Source organism: Spermophilus citellus (assembly GCF_964194105.1).
Source record: "Spermophilus citellus genome assembly, chromosome: 10".
In the NCBI taxonomy this organism is placed as follows: domain Eukaryota; kingdom Metazoa; phylum Chordata; class Mammalia; order Rodentia; family Sciuridae; genus Spermophilus; species Spermophilus citellus.
The window spans coordinates 29,840,837-29,860,714 of record NC_138197.1 but is presented as its reverse complement, the minus strand read 5'-3'; the positions used below and the strand labels follow the sequence as shown (position 1 = coordinate 29,860,714).

General features: G+C 44.2%; 1 protein-coding gene and 1 long non-coding RNA gene across 4 annotated transcripts in view; one reads left to right on the top strand and one right to left on the bottom strand.

Moving 5' to 3' along the window:
* The window catches only part of KCNA6 (potassium voltage-gated channel subfamily A member 6), a 38,988-nt gene that overhangs the window by 13,360 nt on the left and 5,750 nt on the right, over positions 1-19,878 (bottom strand). The window lies entirely within an intron of this gene.
* Positions 5,096-18,048, top strand: LOC308658509. The gene is made up of 3 exons (XR_014024186.1): positions 5,096-5,563; positions 14,510-14,581; positions 17,605-18,048. It is a non-coding gene; the product is annotated as an uncharacterized lncRNA (long non-coding RNA).

The window sequence follows — 19,878 nt, the reverse complement described above, 5'->3', positions numbered from 1 at the left end:
TCTAACAGAACATGTAACAGGGCTTGTATGATGAAAAGTTCAAGGTAATAATGAAAGTATATCTAATTAAATGGAGAGACGTAGCATGTTCTTGGATTAAAATACTCTAGATGATAATGAGATCAATGCTCAAATCGATTTATAGATTTAACAAAATTCCTATCAAAATCTTAGCAAAACTTTTTTCCATGTAGAGTTAATTATATCTTAAATTTTATATGGAAAGGAAAAGGAACAGAAAGAGCTAAGGCAATTTTTCAAAAAAAAAAAAAAAGTAAATTGGGAAGAATCAATTGACCAGATTTTGCATCAATTTTTTAGCTGTAGTAATTAAGTCTGGTAGCTGACTGGATGCATGCATCAATAGAACAGAATAGAGCCCATTGACATACCCTCTTATAAGTATGGACAATTAAAATCATTTAATGCAGGAAGGATAGATTTTATAGCAAATGGTGCTGAAGTAATTGAACATCTATCAGATGGGGGGGGGGGAACTTTGACCTAAACCTCATGCTACATAAAAAGAATTTCAAACAGAATATAGATTTCAATATAATATTTAAAACTACAAACTTTTTAAAGAAAATTTGGGAGAAAACTTTGAAGACCTATGGTTTGATGAACAGTGTTAGATTTTATACCAAAAGCATAATTCCTAAATCAAAGTATTGATAAATACGATTTTATCAACAATCTATGGCTCATCTTGTAAACAACATGTTAGATAAAATATTCATATCTAGAACATCTAAACAACACAGAAAGGCAAACTATTTAGTTGGTAATGAGCAAAAGACATGAGGGGACATTTCCCTGGGGAGACTATACAGTTCAAACCCATGGAAGGAAACTCAACTTCACTTAGTGTCAAAGAAATACAAATTAAAGACCTTGATGGGCCATCACTACATTCCTAGCAGACAGCTGATTTTTTAAAAAAAGAAAAAGAATAACAACAACAGCAAAAATCCTGATAAGTTAAGTGTTGCATTCAAAGTCAAGCAAACAAAATAGAACCATCCTGTCACATTTCGTGCAGGCAGCACTTGAAAAACAATCAGAGGACAAGGGTAGCCTCTGTTATCCTCAGGTTCTGCTCTCCACGAGCAGCACCAGGGAACACTCCAGGGGGCATCAAGGCTGGGAGCAATCCTGGAGGAATGGGGGCAGCAGACAAAGCTCTCCCTTTGTTTCTGAATAAGCCCATTTGTCATCTGGGCATGATGACTTCCTGGAAGTGCTGAATGCTTTATTGAGGATATTTCAGGAACAAAAGAGATGTTGTACCCTCCAAGTTGTGTGTGCGAGCGGGGGAGAAATGTTCTCAAAGCTGCTAGGTGGGTATAGGGGATGTCAACTAGGAAATGGAGACCCTTTGTCCCTGAGGTCAGTCAAATGACGATAACCAACCCTGGTGCCATCCCAGCCTCATCCTGAGCTCTGGGAATTTTCTAACCTCAGAACTCTTGGAGAAAGTTCTCTGCAGCCTGGTGCAGCAGCACCCCAATACAAATGTTCTTTTGAAATCCACCTCTGAGCTGCCAAGCCTTCACTGGGCCCATCCAACCACAAATTCCTAGCAGATGTTTAGCATGTGAGTGTTGCCCTCCTCCTTGGATTCCTGCAAGAGTCCCTCACCCCACCCCATCTGCTATGAACCAAGCAGGGTGCATTGAGGGTCTGCCCCTGTTCAGGGAGTACAGGGGTACGTTGTCCACAGAGAATTTAAAAACCATCATAAAACTGGCCAAAAGTCAGACCACTTTTTGTTTTCATGTCAAATATAAATAATGTCAGTGATAAAATATTCCTCCTGGCCAGGTGGACCACCCTAACACTTCTCCCAGAAACTGGCTATGCTAGTCTTGGCTCCTAGGGGACAGCTAATCTTTCCCATTCCTGTCTTTCCTTCAGCAGGAGACTTCATTCAAATATACGTACGGAGCATGTCCTGCCCCTGATTTAAAATTCTTGCTTGCTCCCATGGCCACCAGAAGGAATCAACTTCTGGTAGCTTCATGGCTCTTCACCATCAGAATCCAACCTCGTTCTCCAGCCTGCCCTGCACCCTTTCTCCCATTTCCTGTACCCCAAGCTCCCAGTTCACTGAACACACTATCTCATTCTCCAGCTCTGTGCATGCATATGTTGAAGCCATTTCTTTTATTAAGAATTTTATTTTCAACCTTGAAATTTCCAGGTCCTCTTCCAAGGCCCTGCTGATGAGGTCATTTCTCTGAGGAACCTTCCCTGATTCCCTCCAGTCCACAGGAAGAATCCAGAGCACCTACTATGTGACTCTGTATCATTGCAGATTCTACCTGCTCTGCTTGTATTTCCTAGTTTCCCCTAAATGTTCTCTAAAGCAGAGTAATTCCTAATCTAAAGGTCAAGCCAAAAAAAAAAAAAAAAAGGAATTTTTTTTTTTTTTTTTTTTTTTTTTTTTTTGCAAACCAAGTCTTAGTAGTTAACTGAGTTACTGTGCCTTCAACCTGTCTTCATAACCAGCTTGCTTTTCAGTTCTTGGCCCCTTGGGCCAAGCATATTTTCTTGTGTCCATATTATTCACACTCTATGAAACCATCAGGGCAAGTGGACCTAGAGCAACTTTGTGGTCTTGCTTTCTCTCTTTCTCCCAGAAGTCACCTCTAAATGAGATGGTCACAGATTTTAGTTCCAAGATACATAAGAAAAAGAGACCCTCCCTTTGGTCTGTATCCCAGCCACATGTCTCAATTCAGTCTTTTACCCAAGAGCACAGAATTGCAGGCAACTGGAAGCAGCATTAATTACATACTAACTAGATACTTTAACTAGATACTAACTAGTTGTACCCTGACTCCTGCATTGTTCGTTTTTCTATCACTCTTAGTGAGAGATCAGTGGTGAAGGGGTGAACAGCTGGGTGGGATCTGGGCCCTGGTGTAAGTCCCAAAGCTGCCCCCAACTTCTACCTCTCACCACTATAACTTACCACAGCCAGTTGCTCACTGACTCTGCCCTCAGAACGTGGTCTCGCTACAAAGACTGAAGTCCTGCTTACTTTCCATTTCATGGGGCCTGGCACATTTAAGCTGCAGACCAATGTCTACTAAAGGGAGACAGCCTCCATGTAGAGTGTCCTCCACACCCTAATGATTCCCAGCCCTGCTGCCAACTCCTGCTTCTGTTTTCTTTGGTCTCTAATCTCCTGTTTTGTTCAGATTTCTGGTCCCTCCCCAGCCCTGCCGGGTGACTCCCACTGAGATCACAGTGGTGAGCAGGTGGTATGTGCCTGAAGCCCCAGCTACTCAGGAGGCTGAGGTGGGAGGATCGCTTGACTAAGAGTTCAAGCACAACCTGGGCAACATAAGGAGACCTTGTCTCAAAAGTTAAAAATAAATAAATAAATAAATAAATAAACACCTCATGGTTATCCCACCCTCCCAGTGATCCTGGTTAGGGAGTGTCCTAACCACGTCCTAGTGGGAGCCACAAGTTCTGATCCCTAGGAGGACTCTTGGCCCTTCCTGAATTCAGTCACAGCTGTGGGTGCACAGGAGGCCTGGAACTGCTGCTGCCATCTGTGAGCACAAGGGGGAAGTCCAGCAAGTCCCAAGAACAGAATCCCTCAAACCAACATCATTGGCTGTGGCAAACCCATTGCCAAAATGGTTCCATCTCCCCATGCACCCTTGGCAAAGTGACGGGGTCTACTTCCCCATTACAGAGCCTGGCTTGACTCGATCTTTTGTTTCTAAATGCCACTGTCAGATGCAGCCAACAGCTCCCTAAAAGAGTGCTGCTGAAGAATTGGAAAAAAAAAGAGAGAGAGAGAGAGACAGAGAAGGGCCCTAAATAATTTCAAAACCACACCAGCTGCAGAATAGAATACTAGGAATACAGAATATTATTGATTTAAATAGAAAGACCTCTTTTCTTTTATGAAGCAAAGATTAATTGCAAAGCGTCTCTAATCCTCATTAGAACACCCTGTAACAACAAAACCCCTCCCCATTTTTTGTTGCTGTTTTTTTGTTTCTTGTTGAATTTTTTGTTTTGTATTGTTTTGCACTGCTGGATGGAACCCAGGGCCTCACACATGCGAGGCAAGCACTCTACTGCTGAGTTACATCCCCAGCCCTATGATCCCCATTCTATAGTTGAGGAATCAATACCTAAATGTGAGAAATGTGCCCAAGGTCCAAATGCTAGAGAGAACAGCCAGACTTCAAGTCCAGCTCAGTCAGATGCTGGGACCTGTGCAGTTTCCACTAAACACCATGTACTGCCTAATTAATATCATTTCTTCAAAATTTGAGCTGAATATAAGCTTCCATAAGATATTATTTGCCAATTCATTACCTCTTAGCCAAGAGAATATTTGTATTAACACTTTGAACACCAAGATCCAGCTCTGTTATAAAGTAGCTATAGTGGCCATGTGGATTTGGGTCAATCAAATGATCTCTTAGGTCTTCAACTATTTATTTTATTTACAAATGGGAAGTGAAGTCAGAAGATGGTTCAGACCCCTTCCAGCTCCCCTGACTGGAAGGTTTGCTATTTCTCCCATAGAGTACAAGCTGAACCAGAACCTTTTGTCCCAACTAAGCTTTCTAGGAAAGAGACTTAGACTGGCTCAAGTTCAACCCTGGTCCAATCCACTGTGGGGAAATGGGTCTGACAATACCAATTTGGCTCATAAGCTGTGGATATTGGGAAGTAAAGGAGGTTACTGGGTAGGACTCTTGGGCCATCTGACAGATGTCAGACCATATCCAACCAGAAAGGTAAGATCCAGATGTTCTGGGTCACATGTAACTCCAGGGGCCACTTTGAGAGTCAAAATCTTTCCTTTGCTTTGGGAGAGAAGAGCTGGCCACTACCCTCCTTCCCTCTGCTCCTTCCAAATATCCTCCAGCAGAAAGTTCACAGCCACATAAGGATCTTTGTATAACAGGAGAGGGACCCAGTAGCAGGCTGGCCTTGCTGGCAGAGAGAGAGAGAGCCTTCTCTGAAAGTCAGTGTGGGGAGATGAAAAGCCACGGACCCTCCAGGCCAACTTGCAGTGTGCAAGCCCTGCGAGAGGAAAAGAAAGATGTCGCTGCACAAAAAAGCTGGTGGTGGCTTGGCCTCAATGACAGGGCTGCCACATCAGTAGGCAAAGGGAACCGGGTTAGATCAGCATTTGGTACTACTGTCTAGGTGCAGTTCTGCTGCCTGCATCGCCTGTAAGGCCAAACCCCGCCTCCTCCATCCTGCCCCCCCAGCATCCCGATGGAGACTGCAGGATGCTGACACAGAAAGCCTGCAGTTGCTGGGAGCTTCTCCAGGATGCAGCCTGTGCGAGGAAAAAGGTTTGGACAAGGAGAAGAAGAGGAAAGAGAAACAAAAGTCCTCGGTTTGAGTCAGGGACAGATTTCGAGCTGAGAGCTGGTTGCTGGGTGGGGGCTGTGGAAGGGACGCATGCAGTTCCTGGTTATGGCTCTTCTGCCCCCTGACCCACCTTGCGAAGCTCCTGTCAGCCCAGAGGGGGGACTCAGCCGCAGCAGGAAGTGGCCTCTCAGGAAGGACTCAGGTGGGCTTTGGGGTTATTGGGAAGTGGGGAGGGAGAGGGTATTGGGTACAGGGCCAGGGAAGCCCCAGTGATGGCTGTGAGAATGCTTGACTGGGGTGGCAATAGGGGAGAAGGGGACACAGCTGTGGGACAGCCTGAGTGTAGATGAGTCTCTTGGTGCCAGCAATGCACTGTGCTTTCTGCAGAGCGACAGCAGAGAAGGGCCTGGATCTGAGGCTAAGGGTCAGCATGTCTGTGTCTTCAGACCACTGTGGGTGATGTGGACTGGCCAGCTCCCAGGCTTTCTGTCCCTCAGTGTCATTCTCTCACTGGTAAGTGGGATGGCGCGTGGGAGGATGGCATCACTGCACAGTGCACAGGGAAGGAAGAAGGGTGCAGTCACAGAGGTGGGTGAGGAGGGAAAGAAAGGGCTCCCGAGTCAGCACTGAGAGGCACCTGAAGGACTGTTTCATCCTGGGAGACTCTCGGGGCATGGAGGCTGCTCTTCCCAAAGGGCCTGGCAGGACTGGCTGTGGGCTGGGCAGAGAATGGCAGCTGCTGACACACAGAGATGCTATGTGACCTTGCACAACACAGTCAACCTCTCTGGGACAAGGGCAATCATAAGACTGACCTTTGTAGATTGTTATGGTAGTCCATAGTAAAAGAGACTTATAAAATATTATAAAATTATAAAAGTATTAACTATAAAATCATATGTTAAATATAAAATATTGAATATAAATATAAATTTATTAAATATAAAATTACATATCAAGTATAAAATTATTAAATATAAAGGTGTAATAGAATTTCTTGGGCTAGTGGTGTCTTACTGGCTCCACACAAGACCTCCTGAGAATTTTTTTTTAATGCTGTATCTGGATTTCACCCTGGATCAATTATTCAAATTAGAGCAGGGAAATCTTGGGTAATTCCAATGCTCTGTAAAGTTGAGACCTGCTTACGGGTCATAGGAAGTCTAAACATCCTGAAATAATCACTTGGAGCTCATGTATTTAAAAAATGGAGTCTCCGACTTCTCCCAAATCTACTGACTTTTACGGAGGCCTGGAAGTCTCTGTATAGCTGATCCTTTATATCCATGAGTTTCATACCCATGGATTCAACCAACCTTGGATCAAAACCATTCAGATAAAGATTGCACCTGTACTGTATATGTACACTATTTTTCTTGTTCATTACTCCCTAAACAATGTAGTTTAACAAATACTTAAATATAGCTCTTACATTTTACTAGGCACACAAAGCATCTAGAGATGATTTAAAGCATACAGGAGGATGTCTAGGTTCTATGCAAATACTATATGGTGTTACATAAGAGACTTGAGCATCTGCAGATTTGGGTATCTGTGGGGAATTCTGGAACCAGTCTTCTTCAGATTCCAATGGACAGCTGAATTTAGCAAGCAATAAAAGCAGTGTAGACATGTTTATTCCAGCAAGGAATTTGCCAATTATCTCCTTACCCACTGGATGAATAATCACACCTAGTGATGGTTCCTAAAGGCACAACAAGGAGACATATTCTCTTCAGACAGCATATTCAGATGATTGTTTTGAGGAAGGGGTCCTGCCAGATAGCCAAATCCAACCCCATTCCGGCTCCACCGAAGTGATGGTCCAATTAAAAAATAACAAATTTCCCAGCCAGAGAGCCTGGGAACTTTAAGATAAAAGGGAAAGCAGGATGAGCTATCTGGATCACACGGATGAGCCGTGTTTTTGTGTTTTGTCGATAAGATTGTTCAGGATTCCTTGCTTCACATTCTGTCTGCCTACTGTTCCATTCATAAGGCTGTACAAACACACATGCAGACACATACACACGCTCGCACTCACTCCACCCTTATCAAGCCAGGAATGGGAGAATAAAGAGTAATAAAGGAGCCTGTGAACTGGGATCAGGCGACTGTGTTCCAAGGGAACACAAATAGTGTTAGTTATGAAAGGTACCCTAGGGGTTGTTTGGTTCAGACTTTTGATCTCACAGAGGCAATATCAGCAATAGCAGTTGAGAGTAGGACTCTGCAGCCAGACGGCCTGGGGTGAAATCCCACCACCCTGCTTCCTGGAGAGCTCCTTCCATGAAATGGGAAGAGCACGGCAGGGCAGCTGGGTAGGTTACGTAGGTGGGTAGCTGTGCCCGGTATATGGTGCACAGGACGGTTTTTGCTGCTGTGAGCATTGTTGCTGATGATTTATTCCAGGCAAGGAAGTCAAGGCCTGGCAAGATGATTGCTTTGTTCACACTCTCTGACTCTTATAAGAATATTGCCAAAGGGAAGAGTCATGAATGTGAGCAAATCTCTATACTAAGAGTGCTCACTGTAGCAGCACTTATAAGAACAAAAAAACCAAGCAGCAGCTTAACTGTCCAACAGTGGGGTAGCTTACCAATCTGATGAAATCCGTGTGACAATTGCCTGAGAAAACTACAGCTATAATGTGAGGTTTTTAAAATGAAATCCTGCATGATTTCTGTAGAGATACAGAGACAGAACTAGTGTTCTGTCAACAAAATATCAACACAGGGTATCTCTGGTTATGAGTTGTGGGGATTTTATTTTATTTCTTATAGTTTTCTGAATCATATTAATTTTCATAGTGAGTAGTGAGTGATATTAGAGTAAAAAAAATAAATAAAACAAAATAAAGTGTTTGTTTCCAGAAACTTGCTCAAGGCCAAACAGCACCTTAGAAGCACACAGGTTTTCCACTCCTGTCCAGGGCTCTGCCCCCACCTCAGGCTGGATTAACAGCGGTAGAAAGAGAAGCCAAATGGGACAAGAAGGATGAACAGACACCAAAAAGTGGCAAGATGTGGTGGAAACGTGCAGGGCTGGATCCCAGCCCAGAAGCTTCCTAGGGCATAGCTGCAAAGGCAGCCCTAGACACATTGCCCAGAACCTTCTATCCTAAAGCCATAGTGTGGCAGGATGCATGAGCCCAGCACACAGTGTGTGCCCTGGAGGTTGCTCTCTCAGAAATAGAAAGGAAGAAGAATGTGTGAGAATACGTGTTGATAGAGGATTCTACCAATGTTTCTTTTATCCTTTCTGCAGTCTCCCTAAGGTGCCGAGATGCAGAGAGTACTGGTTAGCATCCCTGCTAGTCTGCATTCCCGCTTCTCCTTAATATAGAAGCCTTTCCGTGCCCAACATTTTTCCAATCATAATGCCAAGGTGCTCGACACAGCCAAAACCAAGGAATGTTTATTTTGCAACATCAAAATAAAAAAGGATCTGGAAACACTTAAAACTAAGATAGATCTCATCTAAGAAAAATAAAAAGGTAGAAAGAAAGGAGGGGGGCAGAGAGAGGGAGGGAAGACAAAAGTACAAAGATTGATCTTACTTGATACCAGATAAAATTATTACCTCTCTCTAAAAACTTCTCTATAACCTGTTCAGTTGGTTCTTTAGAGGTTAAATTCTGATCTCTGTCTCTAAAATAAGAAGCTGGAGCAGAGGAGCTTTGAGATTCAAATATTCAATTTACAATAGAAATTTTAGCAAATCCGACTCTTTTTCAAAAATCTCTCCAGTGGCAACAACCAAGCAATAATGTGATTAAGGAAATGATCAAGAAGTGATCAAGCAAGCCCCCCCCCCCCCCCCCCCCCCCCGCACGCTTGGTGAATGCCCTCGAGCATCATAGGGATCTTCAAGCAGAAACTCAATTGTCCAATCCAACCATCTCATTTTACAAATGAAGACACTGGGCCAGAGAACAGTGCTACTGGCCAACACATGCTGAGAGCCAGACAGGTGACTCGTCCAGGGCCACACAGCAGCCTAGTGACAGACCCAGAATTAGATGCAATTCCCATCTTCCCCCACAGTCTATTTGTTCTGATTTTCAGTGGATTTAAAGATCAGAGATGCAAGTAGATATCAGAAATGCTTCCTCATGGCTCAGGATATCTAGAAAAGGAACAGGTACAAAGGCATTCACAGGTAAAAGCAATGACATCCTTTCTTCTTCTGATTCTGAGCACAGAAGGAAAACTACAGAAAAAAAGGGTTTAGTCCTGGGCCAGCCGGTGTAGGAGCAGGTGGTGAGCCTCAGGCCCTCTGGGATGAACAGAGAAGAGTCAAGGCTGAGCTCCTCCAGCAGCCCAAAGAAATTCTAGCTGAAAAGAGCTGCCCTGGAAGAACCCAGTCCACCTGGAATTGTTCAACACTTGAAACACTTCAGGAGAGACAGAGCAAGTGTCACACTTGAAAGCAGTGTGTAAGGAAATAGGAAAGAATGAGAAAACCCAGTTGCTTATAGCTCACTAATGGTATTTGTGTCTTGCTCACATTGTGAATAAGATTTTATAAACTGGGCTCTGTGGTGCATGCCTGCAATCCCAGTGGCTCGGGAGGCTGAGGCAGGAGGATCATGAGTTCAAAACCAGCCTCAGCAAAATTGAGGTGCTAAACAACTCAGTGAGACCCCGTCTCTAAATAAAATACAAAATGGGGCTGCGGAAGTCGACCAGTGGTGGAGTGAGTGCCCTGAGTTCAATCCCCAGTACCTCACCCACAAAAAAAGATTTTGTAAATATGACAATTAGTAATATGATCATTAGTAAGGTTATGTTCTCATTAGTAGGTTTAGTTAATTAGACTAGTGCTCATGAAAACCAACATGTGACAATATTTGATTTGGTTAAGAACATGCATAGATTAGTTAAGACCACACCACAGCGAAGTGATGCAGGCATCCTCATCCACCCGGAAGAGCATCCAAATTGTAGACAACTGCTAACAAAGTAGACCAGAAACAGAATCTACAAAGACCAGCTCCCACAGCTACCTTCTTAGAAGACTTTCTATTGAAGAAGGCTATAAAGGGACATAGGGAGAGGGTGTCTCCTTTCACATTATCCAGAGCCTTATCAATAATTGTAAATATGGTGACTTTTTATGTAACATAAATTAATAGATTGAGAGTTATTGTGATGGGTTGTAAACAAGAATGGCTAGTGGAAACGGAAGAATGGGAGGCTCACAACGGGTTTCCTATTAGGGGCTGAGACGTGGCTCTGTGGTACAGCATGTGCCCAGCATGTACAAGGCCCTTGGTTCAGTCCCCAGGGCAACCAAAAAACCAAGAATAAACAAACACTTTCTGCCCAACTGAAGAGGGGTGTGGAGAACGCTAAGAGGATTGAAGCCACAACATGGTCCATATGAAAAATCTCTGATGGCGGAAACTCCATGGACTCAAATCCATTAGAAGGAGTTTCAGATCTCTTTGACTTTCTCAAAATGTATTTCTTGGATCAAACTTTCCATAGGGTAACTTGAGAGAGAGACAGGCAAAATAATTATAATAATAATTTTTACAACCCATCATAATAACTCTCAATCTATTAATTTATGTTACATAAAAAGTCACCATATTTACTGGGTTAAAGAATTGACCTAGGCTTACTTGCTGCAAGACTTCTCAGAGCCTTTAATTTGAGGCGCACATGTGCTGTGTGTCTCCCAGAGGCAACATTCTGAAGCTCAGTGCCTGGGGATGGCTTTTCATGAGAATACCATGTAGGACCAGAGTTCTGCAAATCACATCTGGGGAACTCTGGCATGAGTTATTGTAGGTAGCATGGCCAGTTAAGCATCCATCTCAGTAGAGGACAAAATAGGAGAAAGGAAGTCGAAAGTGCGACAGGTGATGTATATCTAAGGCAGGAGGAAAACAACTCAACAAAAAAAGATCATGAAGCTCAAACACAAAGAGTTCAAAGGCGTCTGTGCTAGGGATGCTCCTTGTCTGGGGAATATTCAGAACAGGTCTGTAATAACTTAGAAATGCAGAGTGATGGATTCCATGAGTTTTACCTAAGTCTCTTCCTGCTCCATTATTCTCTGTCACTTTGCTTTGTTCTCTATTTATGTACCATTAAGTGAGTGCAGATGGCTTACTTGCAAATGAAACACATTCCTGAAATGCTGTGTATAAAGCAAATATATTATTTGTAAATGGAGTCATATTTTCCACTGATACAATTCCAAAGAAGAATGTTAACCTCACACATCATCAAAGGCGTAGAGGAGGCAATTCCACCAGTGTCCTTGAGCAGCTCTTGAGAGCTCTTCTCCCCAAGGCCAACCCTGGAGAGGGATTGGCCAGGGACTTCTGATCTGAGCACACTGTCCACAACTGGTTATGCAACCTCTCAGTCAATCCCCAAGCACGATGGAAGTTCTCAACGGATCCCAGAGATTCAGAATGGACAAGTCATCTCATTGCTTTCTCTGGGCCCACTTATATGAAAAAGCACCTCTGATAGCAAAATGATACTATTATACACACACAACTTTCCTGGAAGGTGTTTACTGGAAAAACTGAAGCAGACAGACATTGAAATAGAGGCTCAGGATAAATTTCTTTTAATTGCAGCCTGATTTAACTTTTTTTGCACTCTTGTCTCATCTAACCTGCTACATCTGAACCAGAGCCAACTTTGACAAAGTTAAGTTAGGGCATATATTTGGGGGAAATGAAAGTAGAGGATCCTTTTACTTTTTTTTATTTGTTATATACTGGGGATTGAACCCAGGGACACTTAACCACCAAGCCACATCCCCAGCCATTTTTATATCTTATTTAGAAACAGGATCACACTGACTTGCTTCAGGCCTCACTAAATTGCTGAAAATGGCTTTGAACTCACCATCCTCCTGCCTCAACCTCTTGAGCCCCTGGGATTACAGGTGTGCATCCAGCAGGATCCTTTTAAATTCTGGTTTTCAGATATAAAAGATATCCCCAAGGAGAGAAGAACCACATGAAGTCACTGATCTCTTGGAATCCCAAGGATTTGGAGCTGACTCTAGTTCTAATTGCTTTGGCAACTGACCTCTTGAATTCTGGCCCTGAAATATTTTAAAGAAATTACAGGTAAAACTAGAAGCTGAGGAAGGTCTTTCTGATCTCCTTCCAACAGCAGTTGGTTCAGATCTATGACCATTTAATCTGCGACCAATAAAGTTCCAAGGCAGGAGAGTCCACCTCAAAGCCCAAATACTGAGAACCACCCAGGATCTGGGAACACAAAGGATCTGGGAAGGATGATAACGTCATTCCCCCAACAGGACAAGTGCAGAGCCTGAGCTAACAGCCAGTCATTACCCAGGAAAGTGATGAGGCCCTGTCTCACGCCCTCTTGGTGCTGGCGAGCGGGAATAGAGTGGTGTCTCATTATCTGACACCCTGGAAGTAGGAGGCAGTCCTCAAATCAGAAATATCCAAATACCGAATTTTGCCCTGCCGTGTAGCTTGAATCTTAAATGTCTCCCCAAAAGACTCAGTCTTCAGCTTGGTGCTATTGGGAGATGGTGAAAACTTTAAGAGGTGGGGCCTAGAGGGAAGGCATTCAGTCATCAGGGGATATGACCTTAAAGAGGATAGTAGAACCCTGGCCCCTTCTTCTTCCTCTGTCTCTCTCTCTCTCTTCCATATCCCAGCCCCTACCATGATGTGCTTGCTATTCTTCCACTAGAGGCCTAAAAGTAATGTGTCTGTCCAGTCATGGACTGGAACTTCCAAAACTGTTAGTCAAAATAACCTCTTTGTCTTTATAAGCTTATTTATCTGGGGTATTTGTTATAGTTAACGGAAAACTGACTAACACGGCCTGACTGCTCATTTTAATCACTTAAGATGGAAATCCTTAATTGCATCACATATTTCTCTGCCTGCTTAACTGGACAGAGGACACAGCACATTCTTGTTACTATGTGGTACTGTCTTCATTCAGCCTCGTGATCCTGTCTCTCCTAGGTCACAGGGATCATCTTCTCCCAGATACAAGCTTCCACTTCCATGCTCATTGTCTTTTCTATCAGCCACATGCACTCCCACCTCATCTAACCTGCTACCTCTGAACCAGAGTCAACTTTGACACAGTTAAGTCAGATCACAGAGGAAAGCTCTGCAGAGAGGCCAGAGTCACCAAAGTCTACAGGGTCACAGGATGACAGAGGTCAGTATAGTTCCCCTAAACATGGCACCCTTTGCTCTTTTGCTTCATAGCCTTTGGCAGAAATGGACATATAGAGAAATGTTTTCCACCCATGAGGAGAATAAGGCCACGGGCCTAATGAAAGCTGACCAGCAGCCCAGTCTCCGCATTCAGAAGGCTCACGGACAGCCTCTGGCCTTGGCAGCAGGACCCCAGGCTTCTGGTCTCACGGATTAAGGGTCCTTTTACCTTTCAGAGACTTGCTTTTTCTGTTAAATTTACTGACTTGGTAAAGGAAATCGTCATGGATTGGAAATCAGGAATGAGGATTATTGGAAGCAAAAAAGAGACTCAACTCACTCTGAAGGGAACAACTATAACCCAGCTCCTGCTGATGATTGTTGGAAAGCAGATCAGGCCCAGACCTTTTGTTTTTCAATTAAAAAAAAATACAGAACTGTGAGTGAAATCTCCCAATACTTCCTAATATCGCATCATTACTGTCACACCCAATTGACGACTTAGGACCTATTGAAAGGAGTAACCTACAGTTTTAGGGTAGGCACTCTGCTTGTGCTCCTTCTATAGTCATTAAAGCCATGTACAAGAAGGTTCCATATGCAGAAAATAAATTAATAAATAAATAAACACACACACACACACACACACACACACACACACACACTTCCAGGTGCGTGTGTTGGGCTCCTACAGGTGCATGTGTGTGCTCTCCTGGGTGAATATGGTCCCTGCTGCGAAGCACAGAAAGCAGTTACTGCAGGAAACACAAGCTATTTTCCCCATCATTCCAGACCTTTCTTCTCTTTTCAGCAATGCCAAATTGCCTTAAGGCAGCTGGGGAGTGCTTGTCTGATTTATGGCTCGACTACCATGGCTTCTGGAAACTTTGTTCATTCTTGCCCTAGTCCTGTGATTTATAAAAGACATCTATAACCCAGCAGCAACTTTTCCTTCTCTACCAGGGCAAGCAAGTGCAGGGAAGAGTGGAGAAGCTGGTTTCTAATTCCCAGAGCATCTGAAGTCAGCACTCTTGGGTAAGATGCTAAACTTTTGCATTCCTTCTTCCTTCCTGAATCCAAAACAGAAGCCTCGAGTGACCCCCTGCTTTTCTGACAGGGGTTCCTCTAGCTAAGCCTGATGCTTCAGTAACCTGGAAAGTCTGGGGAGGGAAAGATAAAATTGCAAACATTTTAATTCCATTTCCTATGGGAAGTTCTGCTAAGGAGTTTGGTTGGATAGGAAATAAAGTCATTCATTAAAAAGAAAATATTCAAGTAATCCTTAGATTTCCATCTTCTGGGGAAAAGGATGCTGGGATCAGAGTCAGTAAATGAGTGTTCCCGACTCAGCTCTGCCCACATACCTGTGGGGTCTTGAGTTAATCAGTTCACTTCTCTGCCTCAGTTTCCTCCTTCATGAAAAGAGGCATTTACTGCCCCTTTCAGCTCTCACATCCCATTTGTCTGTGACCTTCAGTACTGCCCTTGGCAATGCTCTGGTGCTCAGAGAAAGGTTTAAGTAAAATTTCTCCTTTTTATTTTGGTTGGAAATGAACCTTGTTGGATATGGATATGGATGGATATATATATATATATATATATATATATATATATATATATATATATATATGAGTGAATGTATAGAAATGTCATCCAAATGATTATCAGAGGAATAGGATGGATATACTGGTAAAATATATATATATATATGACATTTCTATACATATGACATTTCTATACATATGACATTTCTATACATTCACTCATATCTTAAGTGCAATTATTTAAAGAAATTCTGCTGTGATTCTTCTAGGCAAAGAGCCTTCTGGTAAAGCAGAGAGCTAACCAAAGTCTATTTTTTATGTCATTTTTCATTTAAATGTTTGTGTCAAAGAACAAAACCGAAAGGTGAGGACCCTGCCTTTCTTTTGAGAGAGCAGGTGGGCCTGGGCCTGCTCTCAGGTGGACATTCAGTGTCACTCATCAGAACTGTGCTTTGCTGAGAGTTCATTTCCTGCTAAGCCCTTTAACTGGCAGCCTCGTGTAACCCTCACCACAATCCTAAGAGGCAAGTGGTGTCAGCTTCCTTGTTTTGCAGATGACAAAACTAAAGCTTAGCAAGGTCAAATGAGGTGCAGACCCAAGTTCAACTCCAAAGGCAGGCAAGCTCTGAATCCAGAAACAGGAGGGCAGCCATGCTTCCCTGCCCTGGTCTGGGTCCTTCAAGAGAAGCTGAAGGGGTCACAGCAGTATGCCGAGGGCATGCAGAGCATTCTGGGCTGCACTGAGACCCCCAAGGAAAGCTGCAGGAGTTGCTCTCTAGCCAGGAGGAGGCAAATGAGACTCTCATATGTAGAAGAAGCTGGCTTCTTCCAACTTCAGGGTCTCCTCTCCCTCCACCTTTGAGAAGGACAGGGAAGCTAAAACACAGCCTGCAAAGTGGAGAGGACATGAAAGTGGTCGGGAACTGAATGGGGAGTGAGGATGATGACCAGAGGGAGAAGAATGGAACAGAGTAACAAAAGGCTCTGTAGAACAACGTTCCATTTATCTGAGACGTCCACACAGACATAGGAGAAATCTCCAGGTGCTTTCAGAGCCCCATGGGGGAGGGGCTCAGCACACCTGCAGCTTCTCCATCACAGAAAAATTGGCACGTAAACAAAAATCTATACATGCAATTAGGAGCCACAGCTTCGCTCTTTCTTCTTGCTCAGTATGGGTCAGACGTTCACTGCACTCCATTCCACACACCATCTGTGATAGACCACATATAGCCAGGTGCCCTTGAACATGTCACCACCCCTCTGAGCCTCAATTTCTCTTCTCCACCAAAGAGGAAAACAACCTGCCTACCTGCCTCGTTTTGTGGTAGTAGACACATGATCATCATAGTAGATCTTTATATAGTGCTTGCGAGTTTAAACATTGTACGTGTATTAATCTATTTAATCGGGGCTGGGATTGTGGCTCAGCGGTAGAGTGCTTGCCTAGCACCGGTGGGAACCGGGTTCAATCCTCAGCACCACATAAAAATAAAGGCATTGTGTAGAGTCCATCTACACCTAAGAAATAAATATTTTTTAAAAATCTATTTAATCATCAAAACAGCCCTATGTTATCAGAGCTATTTTTACCCCCCCCCCCAGTTGACCAAGAGGGCAACTGAGGCTCAGAGCAATTTCATAACTTGCCCCAGTGTCACCCAGCAGAGGAGGGACTTGGACCTAACCACCTGGCTCCGGCGTTCATGGCCCTCACCATTTTATTCTAGAGCTTACTGCCCGAGGAGAGCGCTGGGTGGGTCTTTGTCATAAGACAGCCTCCTTCTTCTTTCTATTAGAACCCCCCTCAGAGGGGAGGCTGCACAGCAGGGTCCAGTTCACCGGGGAGGGTGAAGCTGCCTTCGAGGGTGGCAGATGCTAGCCAGGTGCCCAGCAGGCTTCCTGGAGGTGAGGGAAGGAATGGGCATTCTCCCGCCCCTCCCAGCCAAGGGACTGTCTTGCTATGTTCTTTTTCAAAGTGGTGTCTTTGCTGCCAAGACCGGGTTTGTCTGTCTCCTGGAGACAGCGGTTGTCAAGCCCTGAGAGAACAGCAAGCATGTCAAAAATAGCAGCGCCAGCAGACTGCGCGGCTGCAATTTCCTTTTGAAATGTCGGCTTTGCTCTCGCCAAAGAGCCAAGGTCTGTCTACCCTCCTTGCAAACTGCAGCAGAGGCAACTTAAGGGTCCAAAATGTTTCCCAGGGGCAGGCAAAGTGTATCATCCAGGGCACAGGAGCAACTGAGAGAAAATTCTCCATATAGTAACAATGATACTGTTGGAGTTGGGTTAAATGAAGAAGAAGGAAAAAAAATTTGCCATAATCCGCAGCAGGGTCGGCCCCAAATAGGTCAAGTGATAGCAAAGGCTAGACCAGTGTTACCTGTCCTGGCTGGTTCTCTCGTTCTCTCTCTCTCTCTCTCTCTCTCTCTCTCTCTCTCTAGGAACGAGAGAGTCATTATCCTGTTGGGATAACACTTCCTAAGTGTCACTGATAGGTTTCCACTCCTCCTTTAGGGTCACATGTGAAGCAAGGGGATGAGGATCAAGAAGGAACAAAGAAGCAGGCTAAACTACTTCCTCAAGTTCAGAACAAAGGGACATCAAAACAGGACAATCTGCAACTCCGAAGGGACTGCAAGCCCAGAAGGGGAAAGTGGTGCATCGGGAAACCCAGCAACATGAGAACTAAGAGCCCATCTGTCCTTATTCCCAGTGGCCCGTGAGTGGGAAGATATGTTCTCTCCCTCCAAACCCCCAAGCGCCAGACCTTATTCTGCCATGAGGTATCTGTGCAGCCTGGTATAAAGAGGAACACAGAAAGGAACCCTACCGTTGAATAAATGGATTTCTTTCCCTCCTCTAAGTGATCATGACACGCTAGAATTAGACCACACTTTCCTTCCCATGGTAATAGCACACCGTCAAAACCAATCAGAGCCAGGATGGCAAGTCCAGCCACATTGTCCTGGGAGGACAATGTTCTCCGGGAATCTAGCTTGGCATTTATGTAGAGATGCAGGGCAACAGAAATCCTGCCCGAAGCAAGAGCTCAACCAGTAGGGAGAAGGAATAATAAGTTGGCAGGACTAGAAAGTGTCATCTGGCAAAAAGCCCTAAGGGAGAGAAGGAAGAGATCCTGTGGCACAGGCCAGAGGAAGAAGAGAAGGAACTGGCTCACAGATAACAATGCAAAGGTAAGATGAATGAAGGTTGTCATCTCCCACTTCTTTGGTTTATCCAAAGCACTAGAGACTGCTGGTCCTCGTTCTAGGGCAAAGAAGGGTTAATGACTACTTTAGTGGGTAGTTGGGGTTGGAGGCTGGGAGAAATAAAACCTTGGCTTCGAGGAAATTTCTTAAGGAAGTCAGAGTTTACAGGTCCAAGAATTAGGAGGGGCTTTTGGTTTGTTCGCAGAGGATTTATTTATTTGTTTGTTTGTGGCCCCCAAAAAACACATTCTTTGAGCAAGCTCACCTCCCTACTCCTATATAATTAATATGTCCAACACATTCATCATTAGTTCAGGATGTGCTAGTCATACTATGCACCTACCAAAAGAATGGCTTGACATAATTTTGGAAAAAGAAAAAGGATATAAATCCTACAGTAGCTTCATTGACCAAAAAAACACACACACTATCAGTTCTTGGTATCGTACACAAATCGCAAGATGCAACTGCATGAAAGCTCTGAATTGTCCCCATGTGGCAGAAGAAAAAAACTGTCATTCCATTACAGACCTTCAATCTGGTCCATCACTAGAGATGCTAACCTTAACTTATAAAACTAAGTCTTCCTCCCATTGCAGTGGGAAACTCCCAGGTTATTAGACTCCTGTCTCCTTTTCCCCCAAATTGCAATGTTTTCTGTTGTTGTTGTTAACTTTTGGAGTTGTTAATGACAATAATGATTGTCCCCACAGTCCTATTTCAGAACATTTCCATCACCCCCAAAAGTACTTTGGTGCTAGCTTAACATCCCAGTCTTGGGCCCTTGAGGAGCCTGGGGGTTGTCCCAATGTTCTGATGTCCTGATGCAGATGGGACTTAACCCTATGTGCCACGGCCTCCAGGAGGACAACCACACAGTCTCCTTATGGACTGGTGGGGAATCTTAACCTACATCCCCAAGGAGCATCTCCTGCACCTTACACCGCTGGGAATGGTGTCCCTCCTTCTCATTCTGCCCTTAGTGCACAAGGGAACCGGCCACAGGCTAAGCAAACCTCCAAGTCAATGATTGGCAGTTATCAGGCGGCCCCGAGTGAAGGACTTTTTCATTCTAACTTCAATCTTATACCTTCCTCCCAAGTCCTCTTTTTTTCTGTTTATTTTACTATCCCCACTGTTCCTTTGTCTTCAACATCTCTGCAAGGTTCTTAAGGTTCAGGAACCCTAAGATGACATACTCTAGTACTATATGGCAGAATATTAATATAAGGCATCAAGCTCATTCTCTCTCCCCTGCTCCCACCCCTCTCCCCCTCCCTCTTTCATCTTTATATGTTCAGGAAATCACTGGGGGATGTTTTTCTAAACCCAGAGCATCCCAAGTTCCTTGGTAAGTGCAGGACATCCCCCCATAGGGGAGTGTGGCAAGAAAGGATGGGGAACTGAGATGTCAGGAAACAGGGAATCCTCTGGCTGGAGGCCGACCTTTTCAAAAACACCCAGGATCACAGCTGTCCTAGAATTCAACAGAAACATCGTAGGTGCTTCCAGCCACCAAAAAGGTACAGAGAGGGAGAAAGAGGAAGAAAAATACACAGAGAGGGAGCAAGGTGGTCAC